This window comes from Narcine bancroftii, chromosome 14 (genome assembly GCF_036971445.1).
Source record: "Narcine bancroftii isolate sNarBan1 chromosome 14, sNarBan1.hap1, whole genome shotgun sequence".
Taxonomy (NCBI): Eukaryota; Metazoa; Chordata; class Chondrichthyes; order Torpediniformes; family Narcinidae; genus Narcine; species Narcine bancroftii.
In genome coordinates this window covers 50,136,427-50,157,571 of record NC_091482.1, presented here as the reverse complement: position 1 = coordinate 50,157,571, position 21,145 = coordinate 50,136,427, and positions in this window count along the sequence as shown.

Here is a 21,145-nt window from a genome sequence, read left to right as displayed (position 1 = left end):
GACATAATGGTGGATGGTAGCCTTGCCCGCTTCAGTCTTCTCAGAAAACATAGTCACTATTGCACCTTCCTGACAAGTGAGGAGATGCTATTAGGCCATGATAGACCACTTGGTTCTCTCCACTCTCTTCACTATTGATGTGTAGTGGAGTGTGGTTGTGCCCGGTCCTCCTGAAGTCCACGATCACCTCAACGTCGAGACTCAGGTTGTTATTCTCGCACCATAACACTAGTTTTTCCAACTCTTCTCTGTAGTGTGACTTATCATTGTTGATGTATAAATTTAATTTATACAATTATTATTGGTTTATTATTAAGATCATGAAAATGATGTCACTTTACCCTCTAAGACAGTGGTTCTCAACATTTTTCTTTCCACTCACTAATTATTCCCTCTGTCATTGGTGCTCTGTGATTAGTAAGGGATTGCTTAAGGTGCTATGTGGGTCGAAAGAAAAAAATTTAAAACCACTTTAATCGTCCCTAATTGACTCGTTATGTGCATGGTTTCATAACTCCAAAGGAAATGGGCGAATGACAATTTTTCTCAAGCAAAATATTTCAGTAACAATGGGGTCTAGAGCAGTGATTCTCAACCTTCCTTTCCCACCCACATACCGCCTTAAGCAATCCCTTACTAATCACAGAAGACCGATGGCAGAGGAAAATGTGGAAAGGAAAAGGTTGAGAGCCACTGCACGAGACAGTGATTTATGTCTGTAATTTTAAAACATCAAAAGGGATGTTGGCTAAACTTACAATGCTCTTGCGGCTCTGTCCCACCTTGCATACTCAGTAGATCTACAATCTACAATCTACATGGGCTTCTACTCTGGCAATGCTTTCATTTTAAGATTTCATTCATTTATTTAAATTGGCTTGTGCCTTTCACCAGCTGTTAGGAACCTTCTCCAGCCCCACATCAACCCCTCCACCCCCCACCCACCGAGATAGCTGCAAACAGAATTAAATGAAAAATCAGTCACAAGCTATTGACTTTTCAGATATTTCTATCATAAAGACTCATCATGTGTTTATTACTGTAACTGATCATTCGAAGAGGAGAGAGTGCGAGATTGTACAATTGGCATGGAGAGTCAGATTTGGCTTGTAGCACTGAATTCCTTCTTTGACACCTGCTTTGAAACCAATCTTTCCACAAATGTATGCCAGACGAACATGTTTTTTTAAAATTTGTATTCAATATCCCTCGGGCGGAGAAGCCTGTTATCTAGACCTAATTAGTCTGGAGGTTGTACAATCTATAGTTATTGGCCAATCCCAAGAACAAATGAACAAAAAGCATGAGGAAGATAAAATTTCAATTGTGCAACCAGTTATGTAGCAGTGAATTTGGGATTGCAGTGGATAGTGTTTTGATTTGATCTCAGTTAAACTGCTGAGAAAAGGTATGGGGCAGGAGATGGCCTGCTTTAGTAATAGCCAAAAAGCCCTTTCACGTCAGGCCTCCACGTGGAGGCCAGCTATAATGCGGAGGGGAAACATGGAACGTACCTTTCGTGAAATAGCACTAAAAGGCTGCTCCTGCGCTACATTCATGTCGAGCGGCGCCTCCGGAGCTGACGGAGGTGTCATCAGCCCAGCCCTAACCAACTGCAATAGCGGCTGTACATTGCACTCCACCGATTACTCTTCCCTGAGGGGGATCGCAGTCGGCGCCTTGGAGCCAGCCATGGCGCTTTCAAGAAAGTAAGTCCCCAAACGTGCAGGTGGAGAATCTTTACAGTTAGGCTTTTTCATTGCATGAACGGGTATAAAGATAGGGAGATAGGGAGAAGGGGAGAGAGGGAGAGAGAGAGGTGGAGGGAGAGTGATAGAGGTACAGAGAGAGAGAAAGAGATTAAGAGCTTGGAAACGTGACCTTCTATCCAACTTTCTCGAGCTGACCAAAATCTCTCATCTGCCCATCCCGCCTGCCTACGTTTACTCCATATCCCTCTAAACCCATCCGACCCATGTATCTGTCCAAGCTTTTTCTTCAACATTTCAATTGTACATGCCTCAACCATGTGCTAATCCATACACTGCGTGGTCTCAGGAGCACATGATATCCACACATCAGGTCTAAAACTTGGTGTAGAAGAACTTCAGTTGCAAATTAACTGGCACAGTTAGCAATGTAGTTAGCGCAATGATATTACAGCACCAGCGATCGGAACCAGAGGTTCAAATCCCACGCTATCTGTTAAAGAGTATGTACTTTCTCCCCATGTCTACATGGGCCTCCTCTGGTGCTCCAGTTTTTTTTCACCCTTCAAAGCATGCCAGGGATTGTAGGTCAGTTGGGTGTAATTGGCCGGTATGGACTATGGGCTGAAAGGACCTGTTACTGTGCTGTATGTCTAAATTTCAATTTAAATTCACAATCTCTGTGACCACATCAAGGAAGAGCAAAGGTACGATTGCAGAGACACTGAAATCATGGACTTTTGGGCCTATTGATAGATATAGCAAGGAAACAGGTCCCCAAGAACATGGCAACTCCATTATGCCTCAAGTATCCATTTGCATTAATCCTACATCCAATTTTCACTCCTCCCACTCATCTGCACATTAAGGACAACTTAAAGTTAACAGCCCTGAGATATTGGCTATTCCTGAAATTTCCAACATAAAACTTTTGGTTTCAGCATTAACATATCTTCCTGTTTGTTCGTGCTCTCTCTCTCTCTCTCTCTCTCTCTCTCTCTCTCTCTCTCTTGCCCCCACCCACCTACACCCCAACTGCCCTTATCAATTTATTAATCAGACCCCTCCATAAATATTGAAATCAATCAGCAAATATGGTTTTTTTCCTGTCAGAAATGTTATCTTTGTCCCATCCATTCCTCCCCCATTTTCTCTGTATCTGAAATCTAACTTGTTTCCTCGCTGCCCCCATCATGATAAAGGGTTTCCAATCGCAACATGAGATTGATTTCTCTTTATACAGATACAGCTCGATCTTCTGAGTATTTACAAATTTTTCTACTTTTCTTTCCTAGTACCATAGAATATTAAAGCACAGAAACAAACTCTTCAGCCCTTCTAATTTGTGCTGAACTATTTCTCTGCCTAGCCCAACCGACTTGCACCCAGTCCATACTTCTCCCATCCAGGTACCTATCTAAATTCTTCTTAAATGTTAACATTGAGCCTGCATTCACCTCTTCAGCTGGCAGCTTGTTCCACACTCCCACCATTCTCAATGTGAAGGCTCCCTCGAATGGTCCCCATGAACTTTTCCCCTTTCACCCTGAACCCATGTCCTCTGGTTTGTATCTCACCTACCCTCAGTGGAAAAAGCCTACCTACATTTACTCTGTCTAGTCCCCTCATAAATCAAATCTCTACTCTCCAGGGAAAAAAAGTCCTAACCTGATTCTTATGAAATGGGCATTGAAGTGTAAACAAAAGACACTTTGAATAAAATGTTTGCTAAAACTTTCAATTGAATTTTTTCTACATTTTTAAAAACGTTAATTTTATCTCACCACGAAGGATCCCGCTGGAGTATTCATTTCCGTAGCCTAGAAATTTTCTTTCTCAAATATATAAAAAAGCCTGTCAGTTGAAATCTTCAGTGCTTAGAAAGGATGTTAAAGATTTAGAGAGGATGTGGAGGAGATTTGCTGGAATGGTCCCTCGTTGTAAGACCTCAGATACATTGTGACATTGAGGAAATTAGAATTGTTCTTCTCATTGATAGATTTAATCAAAACCTGTTCCCTTGAAGTAAAAGGGCAGAAACGATTACCAGTGGCGCAAATATAAACTTCTTGTTAATGAATTAGATTGGACACATAAACATTTCTGTTGTTGTGCATTTTGATTTGGAAACAGATTTAATACTTTCCCTCAGTTTGGAAAATTGTTTGAATACCAGAAAAGGAGATACAGATAGAAAATTCCCTGAAAGTGGTGTCACGTGTAGATAGGGTTGTCAAGAGAGCTTTTGGCATATTGGCCTTCATAAATCAAAGTTTTGAGTATGGGAGCTGAGATGTTATGGTAAAGTTGTATAAGACATTGGTGAGGTCACATTTAGAGTATTGTGTACAGTTCTGGCCACCTAACTACAAGAAAAATATCAATAAGATAAAAAGAGTGGTGAGAAGATTTACTAGGATGTTGCCTGGACTTCAGGAAATGAGATTAGAACTTTATTCCCTGGAGTGTAGAAGAATGAGGGGAGATTTGATAGAGGTATTTAAAATTATGAGGGGTATAGGTAGGCTTTTTCCATTGAGGGTAGATGGGTTAAGGGTGAAAGGGGAAAAGTTCATGGGGACCATTCGAGGGAACTTCTTCACACTGAGAGTGGTGGGAGTGTGGGACGAGCTGCGAGCTGCAGTGGTGAATGTGGGCTCCATTTGAACTTTTAAGTAGAATTTTGACAGGTACATGGACCAGAGAGGTGTGGAGGGCTATGGGCTGGGGGCAGATCGGTGGGCTGAAAGGTGTAATGTTCTATGGGGTCAATGTTCTAAGGAATTTCTGGGATATAGGGAAAGAGCAGGGAACCATCTGAAGAGCTAGGCCCAGAGATGAGGGACCCATTGTCCCTCTGTTCTGCTTTATTGGTGATGCAGCTTGTGCAGTGGCTTGTCTCACAGAATCTTGGGTTCAATCCTGATACTCGGGTGGAATCTGTGTTGGGTTTCCACATTCTCAATCTGGATAAGTGTGAGGTGATGCATTGTGGAAGGACCAGCCAGAAGGCTGAGTACAGGTTAATGGTCGGTTACTTAAGAGTGTGGATGAACAGAGGGACCGTGGAGTTTAAATCCACTCATCCCTCAAGGTCACCACACAGGTTGATAGGAAAGTTAAGAAGGCCTATGGAATGCTAGGATTCATTAATGGTGGTGGGGGGGGGGGGGCGCGATTGAATTCAAGAGTAGAGAGATCATGTTACAGCTCTGCAAACCTTGGTAAGACCACACTTAGAGAACAGTGTTCAGTTCTAGTCACCTCATTATAGGAAGGATGTGGAAGCTACGGAGAGGGGGCAGAGGAGATTTACCAGGATGTTGCCTGGATTGGGAAACAAGTCTTACGAGGCAAGGTTAGCAGAGCTGGGACTTTTCTCTTTGGAGCATAGACAGAAGAGAGGAGACTTGATAGCAGTTGACAACATTATGAGAGGCATAGATAGGGTGGACAGCCAGCACCTGTTTCCTGGGCAGGATCAGCAAACGCCATGTACAAAGTGAAGGAAGGGATATTTAGGGGAGATATCAGGGGGAAGTTTCTTACTCAGAGTTGTGCCAGGAATGATGGTGGAGGCAGAAAGATTGTGGGGCGGGGGGGGGGGGGGGGTGAGAGACATTTAAGACACTCTTAGACACATGGATGAAAGAAAAATAGAGGGTTATGGGGTAGGGAGGATTTAGTATCTTTTTTCAGAAGGGATATATGGTCTGGTATAACATTGAAGGCTGAAGAACCTGTACTGTGCTGTATTGTTCTATGTTCTATAATGACAGATCTGCGAGTTAGTAGGTTAACACTAAGTTTTAGAGCACGGGAACATTCTTTTAGGACTCAGAAATTAAGTTTTGGAACAATATTGGGAGCAATTATGTGGATGCCAAGGTCATACACCATTATGCCTTGCACATAACAACGCAATAAACTTGCAATTCCAAAGGAACTTCGTTTTTTCAGGGTTTTTTTTGGAGCTAATACTACTGCCGATGGTGAATCCCTATGCTTTCTGGCAAGCATAAGGCAATTTTGTGTAATATTACAGTTTTTAATGCATGACAATTAAGGAATCTTGAATGTTATATCTTGAATCTTGACTATATCAGTCCATATTAGAGTGTCTGAGTGAGCTGTGGCCGTTAATTCAACTTCATTTCATATTTTCCAAATGTTGCTTCACTTTTCTCCATCCCACCACCCATACCCTAGCCTAAACCATGCTAAGAGTCTTTATCATTCTGTTGTTAGTTCACCAGAAGTTTGCAGAATGTGGCCATGGTGATTGAAGAAATGGCCAAACCTACTTCACAGAGATACATGGAGAGGAAAAAGAAACAGATGTCGAGGAAACCCTTGGTGGAAAAATTGGGAGAGGTGTTAAAATGGTATGACCAGAGGCCCTTGATAGGACCAGAAGGATTTAAGGCCAGAATATGGAAGCAAGGTGGGAGGGTGAGGGGAAATGAGTGGCATGGTTAGCGCAACGCTGTTACAGCACCAGCGATTGGGATTGGGGTGTGAATCCCGCACTCACTGGTTGGATTTTGTGCCTTCTCCCTGGGTCTATTTGGGTTTTCACCGGCGACTGTGGTTTCCTCTCACCCTTCAAAGGTTGTAGGTCAACTGGGTGCAATTGGGCTGTATCGGCTCGTGGGTCGACAGGGCCAGCTACCGTGCATTTTTTCTAAATTAAAAATCAAATTAGAAAGGGGTGTGGGGCTGTCGCAAGGTTACACAGATAAGAGGGTGAAGAAATGGGGGGGGGGGAATGAGTTATTTAAACAATAAAGATGAAGCCGTTCCAATGATTGGGGCCATAGCTGGCTTGAGGGGCCGCAGGAAGAATTGGGACCACTGGCATTAAGGTCTTACTTCCATTGGCTCAGTTGATGGTGTTTCTTTGCAGTTCAGTCAGAGATAAGCAGAAATCTCCATTAACAGTACTTTGCATAACCACACTTTACAGAGAGTGGTGATGAGCTTGTGATTTAAAAAAAAATCTTATTTAAGAATTTTAAAACCACATTTACAGTTATTAATTGAATAAATTGAAATGTGGCATATATGTATAAGTAACAATCCCTCCCTCCATCCCCCCAAAAAAGTTGCCAACTTCCATTTTCAAATATAGAAGTTTTGTAGGAAAAAAAAACTGAAAAGCACCAAACTTGAATCTGCTAAATTTATTTTAAATGGAAAGAATAAGCAAAACCTCCATCTTTCATTATCTTTCTCAAATACAAAAGAAAATATTTTGGCACACAAATCATTTTGATCGAAAGGGCACTCGGTCGAATGCAGACCTCCCCCAAGGGCAACACAACATTAAAACCTTGGACTTCACACCTTTCCAGTGATCAAAATGGAGAACTGGCTCGGAGATGGGTTGGTGGAATCAATTAGCAAAACATGTCAACACGTCAAGAAATGAAGAAGGGAGGCGATGCTGTTAAAATCAAATGAAGAGAGCAAGAAGGGACGATTTCAGCAGAAATTTCATTGCCGGGCATTTGGACTGAAAACCCTGTATCTTTGCTGTAATTTCCATGTAATTCAAAAAAGCTAGAAGAGATATACCATTCAGATCTCGAACCCTGGCTTATCTTTTATACCGATAACAGAGTTAATGGAGAGCAGTTGAGACAGAATAATATCTCATGGAACCATCCACCCAGGGTTTAGTGTTGAACAGGAGCTCTGGTGGGTGGGGGTGGGGGAGGAGGAGGGGGGGTGGAGAGCGGCAACCGGGGCAGTTGGGGGAGGATGGAGGAATGGGAACTAAGGAGGGAGGGGAGAAACAGGGACCAGGGAGGATTGGGGAAGGGAGAGGGGAGCAGGGACCAGGGAGGGAGAGGGACAGGACCTGGGAGGGAGGGGGAGTGAGGACCAAGGAGCATGGGGGAACGGGGACTGGGAAGGGAGGGGGAGTGGGGACCGAGGAGGGAGAGGGGAGCAGGGACCAGGAAGAGGGGGGGGATGGGGACCACGGAGGGAGGGGGGAGTGGGGTCCAGGGAAGGAGGGGGAATGGGGACTGGGAAGGGAGGGGGAAGCGGAGACCGGGGAGGGAGGGAGAACAAGGACTGAGGTGGGATGGGGAGGAGGAGTGGGAACCAGGAAGGGATGGGGAACGGGGACTTGGAAGGGAGGGGGATACGGAGATCGGGGAGGAAGGGAGAAAAGAGACTGAGGTGGGAGGGGGAGTGGGGACCAGGGAGGGAGGGAGCGGAGAGAGAGGGAGGAACGCAGTGGGCTTCAGTGACACAGCACCAAGCCTATGTGGCCAGGGGTGAGCAAAGGTATTTGCACAACCCCCAGCCCTCTCCTTCGGGAAGCCTCTATCCCATTGCCGTCCACAAGCACCTCACTTACCGGACAGTGTATCACCGTGTATTGGTCAGGGCACAGAGCTGCCTAGTTTGCCTAATGGTAGCACCAACCCTGGCCGCAAAAGATCAAATTTCATGACTTGCTCATAACAATAATTCTGATTCTGACCTGTTGGTGATTTGAAGGATAATTTAATACACTAAAATAGGTGCCTTCAAATTGAATGGTCAAACACCAGGATTTCTTTTTCATATTACATTAATAAGTAAGAAAATATATTGGTGATTTTCAGTGAGTTGCCGCAAGACTGCAGTTTTCCTTTTGTAATTAGATGTAGGTTTGAGAGAATAATTGAGTGAAACACGGAAGCCTGCCTGATGCTGTAAAATCACACAGAAATGCTGGAGGATCTCAGGTGGTCTGCAGTGTCCACAGGAGGGAAAGATATATTACTCTCGTTTCGGGTTTGAGCCCTACCTCAAGGATTCAGCAAATTACAGGAAGGCATCAGATTAAAGACTAAAATCTGGCCAGGAGGAGTCCAGACCAACAAAAGGTGTGAATTGGATATGACGGTGAAAGGAGTGGTGAGTATTGATTTTTGGCTCTGTGAAAGGAGACAGAAGGAAAGAGCAAGAGAAAGAGGGAGATGGGGGGTGGGGAGGTGACAGGGTGGGGGAAGAAGGGGACATCGGAGAAGTTGATGTTAGTGCCACCTGGTTGGAGGGTGCCCAGGTGGAAGATGAGGTGTTTCCCCTCCATTTTGCAGGTGGTCTCAGTTTGGCAGAGCATGAGACCATGGACAGACATGTCAGCAAGGCAATGGGATGGGGTATTGAAATGGGTGGCCATTGGGAGATCCAAGTTACTGCAGCAGACGCGGTGCTCATCAAAGTGAACTCCCATTCAGCGCCCAGTCCAAGCACTTGAAATGCCAAGACATAGAAGACTAAAGATCTAATGCACTGGAAAAGTGATTAGTGGAGGTTGGTTTAACAGGCAGTACAGAAATGAGAGCTGAGGGCCTGTTTCTGGGCTGTGAATTGTCAGACTCTACGGGTTGGTGACTCAGGCCAGTAGAAGTGCTGGCTTGCCAACAACAACCGCATGCCGGAGAATGAGAACTGTGTGGATTTGAAGTCTGAGGTGCTCAGGGGAAGAGATTTTACAAAGATTCTTGGAGATATACAGGAATCTGCAGATGCTGGAATCTATCAGATAGAAGGTGAACATCTCAAGATAAAAGGCTTCAACTGAAATGTCAATCATTCTTTTTCTCTCACTGAAGCTCCTCAATTGTTTGCGCTCTCCAGTAGATTGTGTTGCGCTCAAAACAATTCTTGACCGTTTCCACTGTTAATAACTCCATTATTGACGGCTTTGGTTTGTCAATGGCATGAGCTCTTAAATTCCTTCCTGAACATTCTGGCCTCTCTCATACTTCCTTTAAAAGTTCCTTTAACTTCAGCTGCCCCTTGATAATCCATATACAGTAATACCCCTGTTATCCGGAATTCAAGCAACCGGCAAAAGAAATCGAGGAAAGTAAATTAAAAAATTAAAATAAATAACAATAAAATAACATGCAAAAAAAGATGTATGTTTAAAATTGTAAAAGGAAATGTTCACTGCAGTAACGCATAAACCTTTGGTGAAGATGGGAGCAAATATTCAGCCAGCGGAGGGCCTTGGTCGGGCTTTGCTCGTAGTTGCTGTTTGAATGAAGATGTGATTGAATAAAATGGCGTTGCCCGGAATGAAGAGCTGGTTGATGCCGCTCGCCGTTCGTTCCCTTAAAGTGTCTCCTTATCGGGCAGCTCTGTGGAGATGCAGATGCAGTGACGGTTAAATGTTTTCAAAGAATGTGACTGAAAATAAACTAAAATGCTTTTAAGGTTAATGTATTCCTGCGAGTGAAGTTTTTCAGTGTCATTTTTTTTGTCTTTTGCGCTTAAACTGTTTGTTCTTAATGCAGGTGTTAGGCATTGTAAGAGTAATTCTCAAACGATTGGGATCGCCCAATTCCCATAGGTGCAAGATACCAGGGGTTTTACTGTATTCAGTGACATATCTCTCGTCAATGGATTTGAAACATTCAGTGTTTACTTTATTTCAATATCTTCCATTGCAGTTGGAGAACTAAGGGACAGTGAATCGAAGCACTAAACCTCATTTCTTTTTTTAAAATTATATCTCCTTTAGGCTGCCTTCTCTCTCAGCTACCTCTGGATAATCCACATGTGCAGTGCCACATATCTTCTGCCGCGTGCTTGAAACATTCAGTGAGAGGTGGGGGTAGATGGTTTCAGGGAAGGCAACTTTGAACAGGCTGTCTCCTGTCCTGCTGGCTACAGACCATGCTGAGATCCATGAAGGGGGAAGGGGAGAGATTAACGTAATAATAACAGGATGTCAGGCTTCCTGTTTGAGGCCTTGATTTTCACCAGCCAACCAGTTCCTGAAATTACTACCAGTTGACAGGTTTAATGCATAGGCTAGTGAGTTTAATAGTGTCTTCTCCAAGCAATATAAAAATGTGGCCATTTCTTTGATGGCTCACTTAGAATCCTAACAGATGGCCCTCATTTAGATTATTTCATGATAAGTAAACATTCCATCAGCAAAGCCATTTCATTGATCCCAGAAGCTTTCTTTTCTATACTGTCCACTTTCCTGCACTGTGGAGAGATGCTTCCTGGGAACAACTGCTCCCATCTTGGTGCTTTTTTTTAATATTGTGACATGATTAGCGTAGCGGTTAGCGCAATGTTTCTACAGCACCAGTGACTGGGATTGGATCAGGGTTCAAATCCCGCGCTGTCTGTAAGGAGTTTGTACATTCTCCCCATGTCTCTGTGGGTTTTCCCAGGGGACTCCGGTTTCCTCCCACTATTCAAAATGTGCCAGGAGTGTAGGTTAATGAGGTATAAATTAAACGGCAAGGATTCGTGGGTCGATATGGCCTGTTACCATGGTGTTGGTCTAAATTTAACTTAATATTTTTTTAAAAGATATTTCTAAATATCCATCAGCTCTCTGGAAATTTTATCTGATGTCTGTTGTGAATTGCTCACTTGACATTAAAACTGAACATATGGACTTCATGGAAGTGAATACCAATAGGGCCTTTCAAACTGCCATGTAAAATGGGGCAGTTAGAAAAGGATCTGACCCGATCAACCCCGATGGAATCCAAATGGGTCCCTGACTTACCCTAGAGGTAGTCAAGGAACCCAGTTAAACTTACCTAGGTCGTGTCCACAGGCGATTTGAAAATGAAAATGGCCAACCTGCTTATTCTGGTGACGTCAGCACTTGCATGCGTGCGTCACCGGGCAGCCAGCTTCTGAACATCCCCAGTGGTACATCCAATGAGTACGTGACACATCATTGCAGGTGTAAGATTGTCCTTAAATGGGCGGGTTGGCGATTTAATGGGTTGATCTCCCAACAATTTAAAAGGTGCTTCCAGCACATTTAGCCCATTAATTGCACCCGGGTCCCAGGAGGGCCACCCAGGAGCTGGAGTTTAAAAGAGGCTAATGAGAGTACAATGTACACTGGCTGCATTTGCCGAGCTCAACGTTTCGAGACTGATGACGTTTGTTTCTACTCTCGGCTCCCAAACCCTAATCCACACTCATGACTAAGGTAAAGAAGAGAGACAGCAGATGCTGGAAAGCTGGAGTAACCCATGGGGCAGCTAATAAGCAGATCAAACAGTGTCCTCTTATAACAAAGGCAGAGATACGTAACCAACGTTTCAGGCTTGAGCTCAGATACTTTGATGAAGGGCTCAAGCCCGAAACGTCAGTTACATATCTCTGCCTTTGCTACATAGAGCACACTGGTTGACCTCCTGAGTTTCTCCAGCATTTTATGTCTTTACTTCAACCATGGTGTCCACAGAATTCAGTGTTTTAAATCCCAATAAAGAAAGTTAAATTCCAGCAATACCTATCACAAACTATAGATGTCCTAAAACATTTCTGAGCTAACAAAGTACTTTTTGAATGATGCATTTTGGAGGGTTGAAATTGCAGAGTACATTTTTATGGTAGGATTCTTAACAGTGTTGAAGAGAAGAATAGAGGGACCTTTGGGGTCCCTCAAGGTCACGATGCTGGTGGTTAGGGTAGTTAATTAGGCTTATAGTATGCTGGCCTTCATTAGTCGGGGGATTGAGTTCAAGAGTCATGAGATACTCAGCAAAACTCTGGTTAAATCCACAGAGAATATGGTGCTCAATTCTGGTTGCCTATTACAGGAAAGATGTGGCAGCTTTGGAGACGGTGCAGAGAAGGTTGACCAGGATGTTTCCAATTCTCATGAGGCAAGGTTAACAGAGTTCAGGGTTTTCTCGTTAAACTGAAGAAGGATGAGAGTGGGCAGCCAGCCATTTTTTTTCCCAGGGTGACAGTAACAAATGCCAGAGGACATTGGTTTAAAGTGAGGGGAGGAATGTTTAGGGGAGACATTATGGGTAAGTGGATGCCTGGAATTCATGGCCAGGTGATGGTGGCGGAGACCGATACAACTGGGACATTTAAAATTCTCTTAGACAGGCACATGGAAGTAAGGTGCTTCTCAACCTTCTTCGGTCCAAGGCTTCTGGCCTAACGTGCCCTGGCCCACTAGTGGCAACGACTGAGCAATATAGGTGCAAAGGCAGCTCTGTAAGCAACACGTCGTTATCTAATTTAAAGTATTTCACTTAACATTTTTTTAGGACACTGGTTTAGATTGATGTGTAGGTTTCTATCAGTTGGCACAACATCATGAGCCAGAGGCCCTGGACTGTGCTGTAATGTAATGTTCTCTGAAATGTAGCATACACTCCCTCATTACTGCATTGTGAAATCAATCAAGATTGTGTGATGTCTACTGATGGAATGGTCTTGCATTGAAAGAATGTCAGGTCCTCATCTGAAATAGAGATAGCGTTGGACAGGAGAGAAGAAATTGGTTATATTATGCAGTATGATGTTATTTTCAGTATTGATTGGTGACTTCCTCTGAACGCAATTCCTCCTGGTGTCCTTTTCTCCATTGCATGAACACTAGTGAAGATTAAGTCACATCATTAAAGATCTCTAAATCTTATCTTAATGATTGTATAGTGCAGGACTCCAACACTGCATGACAAATAATCTGGAACACAACATAAAAGTTTCTTCTCATCAGTTCAGATAAAAAAGTGTATGATTTTAAATTGGCTCACCAGTGACCTTGGCAATGACCCGCGTTCTGTGATGACCTTGCACCCAGAGGTTTGTGTCTCATTGACGTGATCGTCCACTCGCTGTTTCTGCAAGGGGTGGGGGGGGGGTGGGGGGAGACAGGCAGTTCTAGAGAGAACAGAAACTCACCTCTGGGTGAAGCAGAGTGTAGTCATGAAATAGGGCAGGAGAAAACAAAATATAATTTTTTTAAATTTAAATTGAGACATGCCGCAAGGTAACAGGCCCTTTCGGCCCATGAGTCCGTGCTGCCCAATTATACTCAATTAATCTACAACCCCGGTATGTTCTTTGAACAGTGGGAGGAAACCACGCAGACACGGGGAGAACGTAACCTAATTCGAGCCTTGGTCCTGATCATTGACGCTGTAACAGGATTGGGCTAACCATACCGCCTTACTAAATGATTGCTAAAATTTATGGGAAGACATTGACATTTTTAACATCGTGCTTCTTTGTGTTAATTTGGTCACGTCAGTGATATTGCAATGATATTAGATATAACAGTGTTTAATGTGTTCATTATTAATAAATAGCAAAAATAAGATTAAAACTGTGCATAAATTTTCATTGAACAGTGAAATATTACCAATGACACAGCTCCACCCTTGTCAATGTAAGGACACACTGAATGAATCCCTGGATACCCATTCCACAGGCTTCTTAACAATGTACCCTTTGTGTTTTTTGCAAATGCGGGATTTAATACATTTACTAATGGAAATCACATTTACCTTCACATGCAGGAATTTTGGAGCCCTTCCAAATGACCGTATTTAAGTTAATGGAACGGCAGGACTAACCACACATTATCTTCATAGAATCTCAGCATGCTCCCTGTTGTTGGAGGGAACTGCGAATGAGGCTCTATCTAAAAATGTTGTTTCCTTTGTTTTGGAAAAGATCGATGACAGCCGAAGAAAGGAGAGGACAGAGCGCAAGGTGCTCAACAAAATGATCTCCCATTCTGCATCCGGTCTTAATGATGTCGAGGAAGCTAGAACATGAGCGCCAGATGCAATAGGTAACCTCTGAAGATTCATAAGTGAATCTCCATTCATCCATAACCCTCTATTGTGCATTCTCCAACCGGATGACATTAACATCGACTTCTCCGGTTTTGGCTTGCCTACTCTCCATTCTTCCTCTCTTGCTATTCCCTCTGTCTCTAGCTCTCCATCCCCTTCCCTCTCTATTCCCCCCTCTTGCCCTCTCTATTCCCCCCCCCTTCCCCTCCACTATCCTGTTCTGCCGCCTGCCTACACTTTGTTCATACCTTGATGAAGGGAGGAAACTGAAGCCCCTGGAGGATGCAACAACAGTCATCAAAGACCGCCACCACCCACTGCATGCTGTGTCCTTGCTGCTGCCATCAGGAAAGAGATTTAGGTGTCACAAGACCTACACCATCAGCTGTTACCCCTCCACCATCAGACTCCTCAATGGCAAACTCATTCCGAGACTCATTTAAGGACTCTTGCTTAAGCACTTTATTGATTTTCTTTTTGTTCGCTCTGTATTGCACTGTCAGTTTGTTTACATTCATTATCTGTTTGGAGTTTTTTATTTGTTTGCATGTTTACGCTGTGTACAGTTTATTTTTTGCACTACCAATTAGTGGTAATTCTGCCATGCCCACAGGAAAAAGGAATCTCAGGGTTGTATGTGATGTTATGTATGCACTCTGCCAATAAATCATATATGTATCTTTCCCTTTGCTAGAGAGAGGACACTGTTTGACTGGCTGAGTTTCTCAAGCTTTGTGTTTTTACTTCATAAGCGAAGTGTTGCTTAACTTGGAAGGATTGCTTAGGACCCAAATCATTTGGGACAATGACTCTCTGGGGCTCTGACTGTTGGTGAAAGAGGAGCTGTAGGCACAAGTGCAGCATTTCTTGCTGTCACAGGGGTTGGTACCGATTTGTGGGAAGTGATGAGTGCATGAGGGAGTCCCGGAAGGGGGCAGTCCCTGTGGAAAGCAAGGAGGGGAGGGCTAGGGAAGATGCGTCTGGTGGTGGGATCACGTTGTCAGTGGCAGAAATTACATTGGCTACGGAGCCTGCTGGGGTGGTCGGTGAGGGCAAGGGGAATCCTGCCCTTGTTGCAGCTTGGGGACGAGTGGACAGAGTGAAATGCTCTCCCTGGATTCCAGTCTCTCCAATGTAGAGGAGGCCACACCGGGAGCACAGGTGACCCCTGCAGATTCACAAGTGACATGTGGCTTCGCTTGGAAGGACTGTTCATTGAGGCAATGATTGCAACTGGCCGAGCCTTTGAGTTAGTGACAGGCAGGAACATGGGCAATCTAACTAGTACATGCTTTTGAGATTGTTATTGGTGGCCAGCAATGAATGGAGCCATGTCTACACTATATAATGCCTTTAGCAGTTGATGACAGGTGAATGGCGATTAAATCTGCTGCAAAGCAGCCGTTAATTAAGATCACTGCAGAGCAGAGGAATAATCTGCCACCAACAAGGGTTAGGCATGAAAATCTTTAGCTTGAGACATATCGTTCATTGTCTAGCTATCAGAGAAAGGAATTATATGTGTTTTGGGTCGCTGGTTAGGATATGGGTCAGTTTAGGAAACTGAAAAGTGTCTTCAAACAAAACATTCGCAACAGCAAAAAGCTAAAAAAGAAATTTGCTGGAGAAATTAAGCAGGGCCGAGCAGCGTCTGTGCGAGTAAAGACATACAGTATACAGGCATATAGCAAGCACTTTCAGCCCATGAGCCAATTTACACCTGATTGAGGTACAACCCCCGATATGTTTCGAACGGTGGGGGGAAACTGAAGCCCCTGGGGGATGCAGTAGCAATCATCAAAGACTGTCACCACCCACCACATGCTCTGTTCTCGCTGCTGCCATCAGGAAAGATTTAGGTGCCATAAGACCCGTTCCACCAGGTTAAAGAACAGCTGTTACCCCTTAAACTCATTCCGAGACTCAATTAACGACTCTTGCTTAAGCACTTTATTGATTTTCTTTTTGTTTGCTCTGTATTGCACATTTGTTTACATTCGATATCTGTTTGGAGTTTTTTATTTGTTTACATGTTTACACTGTGTACAGTTTACTTTTTGCATTACTGATTAGTGGTAATTCTGCCGTGCCCGCAGGAAAAAAGAATCTCAGGGTTGTAGGTGATGTCATGTATGCACTCCGACAATAAATCTGAAATCTGAATCCCTCGCAGACGTGGGGAGAACATACAAACTCCTTACAAGCTGTGCTGGATTCGAACCCTGGCCCTGATCGTTTGCGCCAACCATGCCGCTCCCTTAAGAATCGCCATTGTTTCGGGTCAGATTCCTTCATCAAGACTTCATTCTCAACTGAAAGTGTGGTCTCTGGTGAGACGGACAATTTATTGTTTTTCACTTAATTAAGGTCAGTTATGTGGAGAGACAGACCAGTGGCTGCTATCAACGTGACCAGTTCCATTCATGGATGACTCCCATTAGTTGTGGCTGCCTTTGACTTCAATCTCATCAGTGAGGCTGATGCTATTTATAACCTACAGAAAGCTAAAGCTGCACAACGCGTCACCAGAATAATAAATTCTTTCCATCGGTCACAGCTGAAGAAAGATGAAGAACAACTAGTGCTGAGGTAAAAAACGGAAGTCTGCAGGCAACGAGGTTAAAGTAAAAACACAATGCTGAAGAAACACAGCAGCAATGTTTTTTTGCGCAGCAAAGGGCATTTTTATGCAGAAACTTTGGAATTATTCTGAAAAAAAATTAGCGTACTTACCTCTGGTGTGTCCCAATGTGGTCGTTTTCACGGGGGCACTTCTTCACAGCCTTCCTGTGTTGCGGAGTTTGACGGAGGGCGGAATGTCGTATTGATTAAGCCTGCTTTTCATGAAGGGGCTACGGTCAATTTACATTGCAGCCGCTCTGTAAAACTGTGTAGGGTTGGGAGTGGAAACATTACGGGATGGAATTGGCTTTAAAAATTCCGTCCTGACATTTTATTACACTGCCACCGACCGACCGGAGCAGAAATTTTCCTGAAATTTGCTGCTGTGTAAAAATGCCTCGAGGAAAGTGCTGAGGATCTTCAGGGGACAGAAGTGCTGTTTTTTTGAAGAGTCCTTGAACTAAGACACCATCTACTCTCTCAGGTAGGTGTGAATGATTTGATGGCCTTTGCTCCAGGAAGCTCCTAATGTCCTGGCTAGCAGTTTTCCTTCAATCCCCATCATCAACTAACTCTGATTTCCTGGGATTATCAATTCACTGCTTCCTGTCATTCCCTGGCTCTGAGGCTGTCGGGTGTCCTACTTTCCAGCAATTTCAATGCAAATGTTCTTCCATAGTGTTTTTTTTAGACAGCAATGTTGGAAAATTTTCACATAAATTAACATAATTACTCACCTTGTGGTTGTTTACACTGAAGCTGTGTGCGTTAGTCCCGGTGCTTTTACATGGAGCAACGTGACCCGAGTCATCAGCTGGACGTTAAATTCATTGTGAGTTTTGTGACTTAGACTGCAGGCTTCCCCTGAAAAGCAGTAGGGATCTGGCAGAATAAATTGCGGTGCATGAATTGACTAAAATAAGTTTTGCCTTGCTCTGTTTTGCTTGGCAGGGTGACAGGAATTCCTTTGGTACGAGGTGGATCCTGGCTCTCCCTTAAAAGGAAAAGGATGCTGTTCCAATCCTGCAGTCAATGCTTTTGAGGCATCTCCCCCCTGACTTCAAATCCACAGCAAGTGCTCGATGTGGCACATGGTGGCAGCGGGTAGAGGGCGGACGAGTTTGGAACGCTCTGGCTCCTTGGAATCCAGATCGGTGACGAGATCGGGTCCGCAGCACCGCTCGGCACTCCTATCCGGTTCTCAAACGGTGGGGAGGGATTCAAGCATGGCTATGAGAGGCGGCAGATGTCACGGCAGCCACAGGAGTGCTGGCGGTGATGAGGAGAAGGCACCAAATGCCGGTAGGACAAGGGCGGGTGGGGGTGAGGGCGACAAGCCACTCAGGTGTTACCGGGGCTGGGATGGTTACTGCAGCAACTGAGGCTGCTCTGCCGGGACTGTGACTAACACTGCCAGCCTGGAGTGCCGGATTTCCATCCACCTACTGATGTCTGGGCGGCTCGTGGAATGGTCGGAAATCGCTGACAGAAAACATCTCCCAGTGGCCGACCACTTCAAATTCCCACATCAACGTATCCATCCATGGCCTTGTGTACTGTCAAACCGAGGTCACCTGCAAACACCTCAGAGTTCATCTCGGCAATCACCGGTCTGATGGCATCATTGACTTCTTCAATTTCTGTTAACCCCCTCCCTCAGCCTGGACATGGAGCACAGTAACAGTCCCTTTCGGCCCACGAGCCCATGCTGCCCAGTTACCGAAACCGAAGCACCCAGAGGAAACCCACACAGATACAGGGAGAAGGTACAAACTCCTTCTGGACAGGATGGGATTGGAACCCCAATCCCAATCGCTGGCACTGTAGCAGCGCTGCGCTAACTGCTATGCTAACCATGGCACGAAAGGTCACTAAATTTAAAAGGTTTGAGAGTTTTCGAAAGGTCCAGATTCTCGGGCCATCCGAAATTCTGGCATCCAGATTTTTGAACTTCTACTGTAATGATTAAATCTCCAGGTAATAAAGGATGTTTTTTTCTGGCAGAACTAAGATGCACTCCACCCTTTCTGACTGTCTGGCAGGCAAGTGCCAATACACAGGTCAAGAAAAAAATTGCAATGTTGTGACATCGGCCAGCGGCATCATGGGCACCAGCAGGATTGGATCAAGGATGAGTTTTTTGGGGAGGGCATTAGGATAACCCGGGTTGGGTGGGCGGGTACAGTCCGACAGTCACAGACTCGCCCAGCAGTGGGGGGAAGGTGCTGGTGGTGGCCTATCTGCTGAATGGACGTAAACCTCCTCTGTCCCTCTGACGTTGAAGCCGAAAGCGCTGCTTTGTTGTGTGGAGAGTCAATGGGATGCATCAAGCTTGATGCTAGTGATGCTTGACGCACGCTAGTGACGCGGGCGGGGGTGGGTCTGACGGCAAGTGATGGTCGCGAGTATATGGGGGAACAGCACCTCACATGGAGGGGGGGGAAATGCATGCGAATGCCTCCCTTGGCACCACCGCTGGTGACCAGACTTCACTCCAGACATCTACAAGAAAGCAGCCTCTATCCTCAAGTACCCTCCGTACCCAAGCAATGCCCTGGTACCATCAGGAAGTTCAGGGACCTGAAGATGAACACGCAATGATGCAGAAATCTGCCACAACCTCACTTTCTCTGACCTTTGCACTAATTTACTTATTTTTAAATGAAATGTAATAGCAAAATATTTGCACTGAGCTGCTACAGCTAAACAGCAAATTTTGAGACATGTTCATGACGAGACATTCTGTCTTTCTTAAATCTAGATTTAAAAAAATCAAAAGACATACTTTAGATACAACTGCTAAATTTGAAAAGCATGGGAACCATTTATTGATTACGTTCATGGCATATAAACTGGCATTATTCCCTGAATTATCTCTTCTAGACATAATGTAATTTTTGCCATTTTTAATTCTCTGTACGTGTGGACCGGAACTGTTTTAAACTATTCAACAGATCATCAGGTCACTCAGTTGTTTTTTTAAAAAATTATTTTATTTTATTCTATATATGATGTTATACATATTTTTAAATCTCTTTTCTTTGTTAGGAGAATTATTTCTAATATGTCACATTTTCACTCTTTGGAATTTATATGATACCTATACGATGTGGACAATCCCTTTTTAATTGCTATTTCTATTCTCCTTATGCTGTGTATATTATGAAATGTTAATAATAAAAAAAGATTGAAAAAGAAAGACAAGACATTCTGATTCTGACCCTCACAGCTGAACTTAACAAGTACCATAGTTCTACTCAATACGCGAAGGGAGCTTTCCCCTGGACTTGGTAAAATCTGTCCCTCAACTCCCATTAATCAGATCTAATCTGATCATTACCATTTGCGAGATCTTATTGTGCGCACAGTTTTCCATTTTCCTTGACAGTAATAACATTTCTAAAGCATAAAGGATCTTGCGATGCCCTGAATTTGGCAATACAGCCTCGGTGGTGGAAATTCTTATTCTCACAATGAGATTGATAAAAACCAGAGCCAAGGGATGATTTTTGTAATAAAACCAATTGGTTCATTAATGTTCCATTTGATTTGAAGAGATGCTGTTGATTATATGACAATATTTCAATAATGGGGATGCAACATTGTCATTGAACAGTAAACAAAATCCAGGTCAGCCATGACTTCTGGATTTTCTATCCCCAACATTTCCAATGAAAAATATTTGCACTTTTTAAAAAATATGTAGGGAAGAAAAATAATCATGGTTTTGATAGTCCTCTTTCTTCTAAGAGTGAAATCCAAATGGAACAGACATTTCATGTCTATGTTTACATTAAACCTTGGTTCATTGTTTCTTATTCATGGAATCTGACAAATTGATTGGAAGTTGTAGTGATATTGAATGATGTTTAATCCTCCCTTCTATTTATTTATAATTCTGAAAGATTTTCCTGAAAGTTCCTTGTGCGATTTTCTGCTCATGAAACAAGTATTTTTTTTATATATTTTAAGGCTTAAGTTAAATTCTGGTAGGACATATGGAATAAATAGTAGGGACCTTAGGATCAATGATGCTCAGAAGGAATTTGGCATGCCAGTCTAGAGCTCACTATAAGTAGGAACACATGTGGATAGGAGAGAGGGGAAGGTGTTTGGAATGCTTGCCTTTATAGGTAAAGTCATTGAGTGAGAGTTGGGACATCACGTTGCTGCTGTCCATTGGTTAGACTTGTATTTGGTGTGTAATGTGCAGTTCTG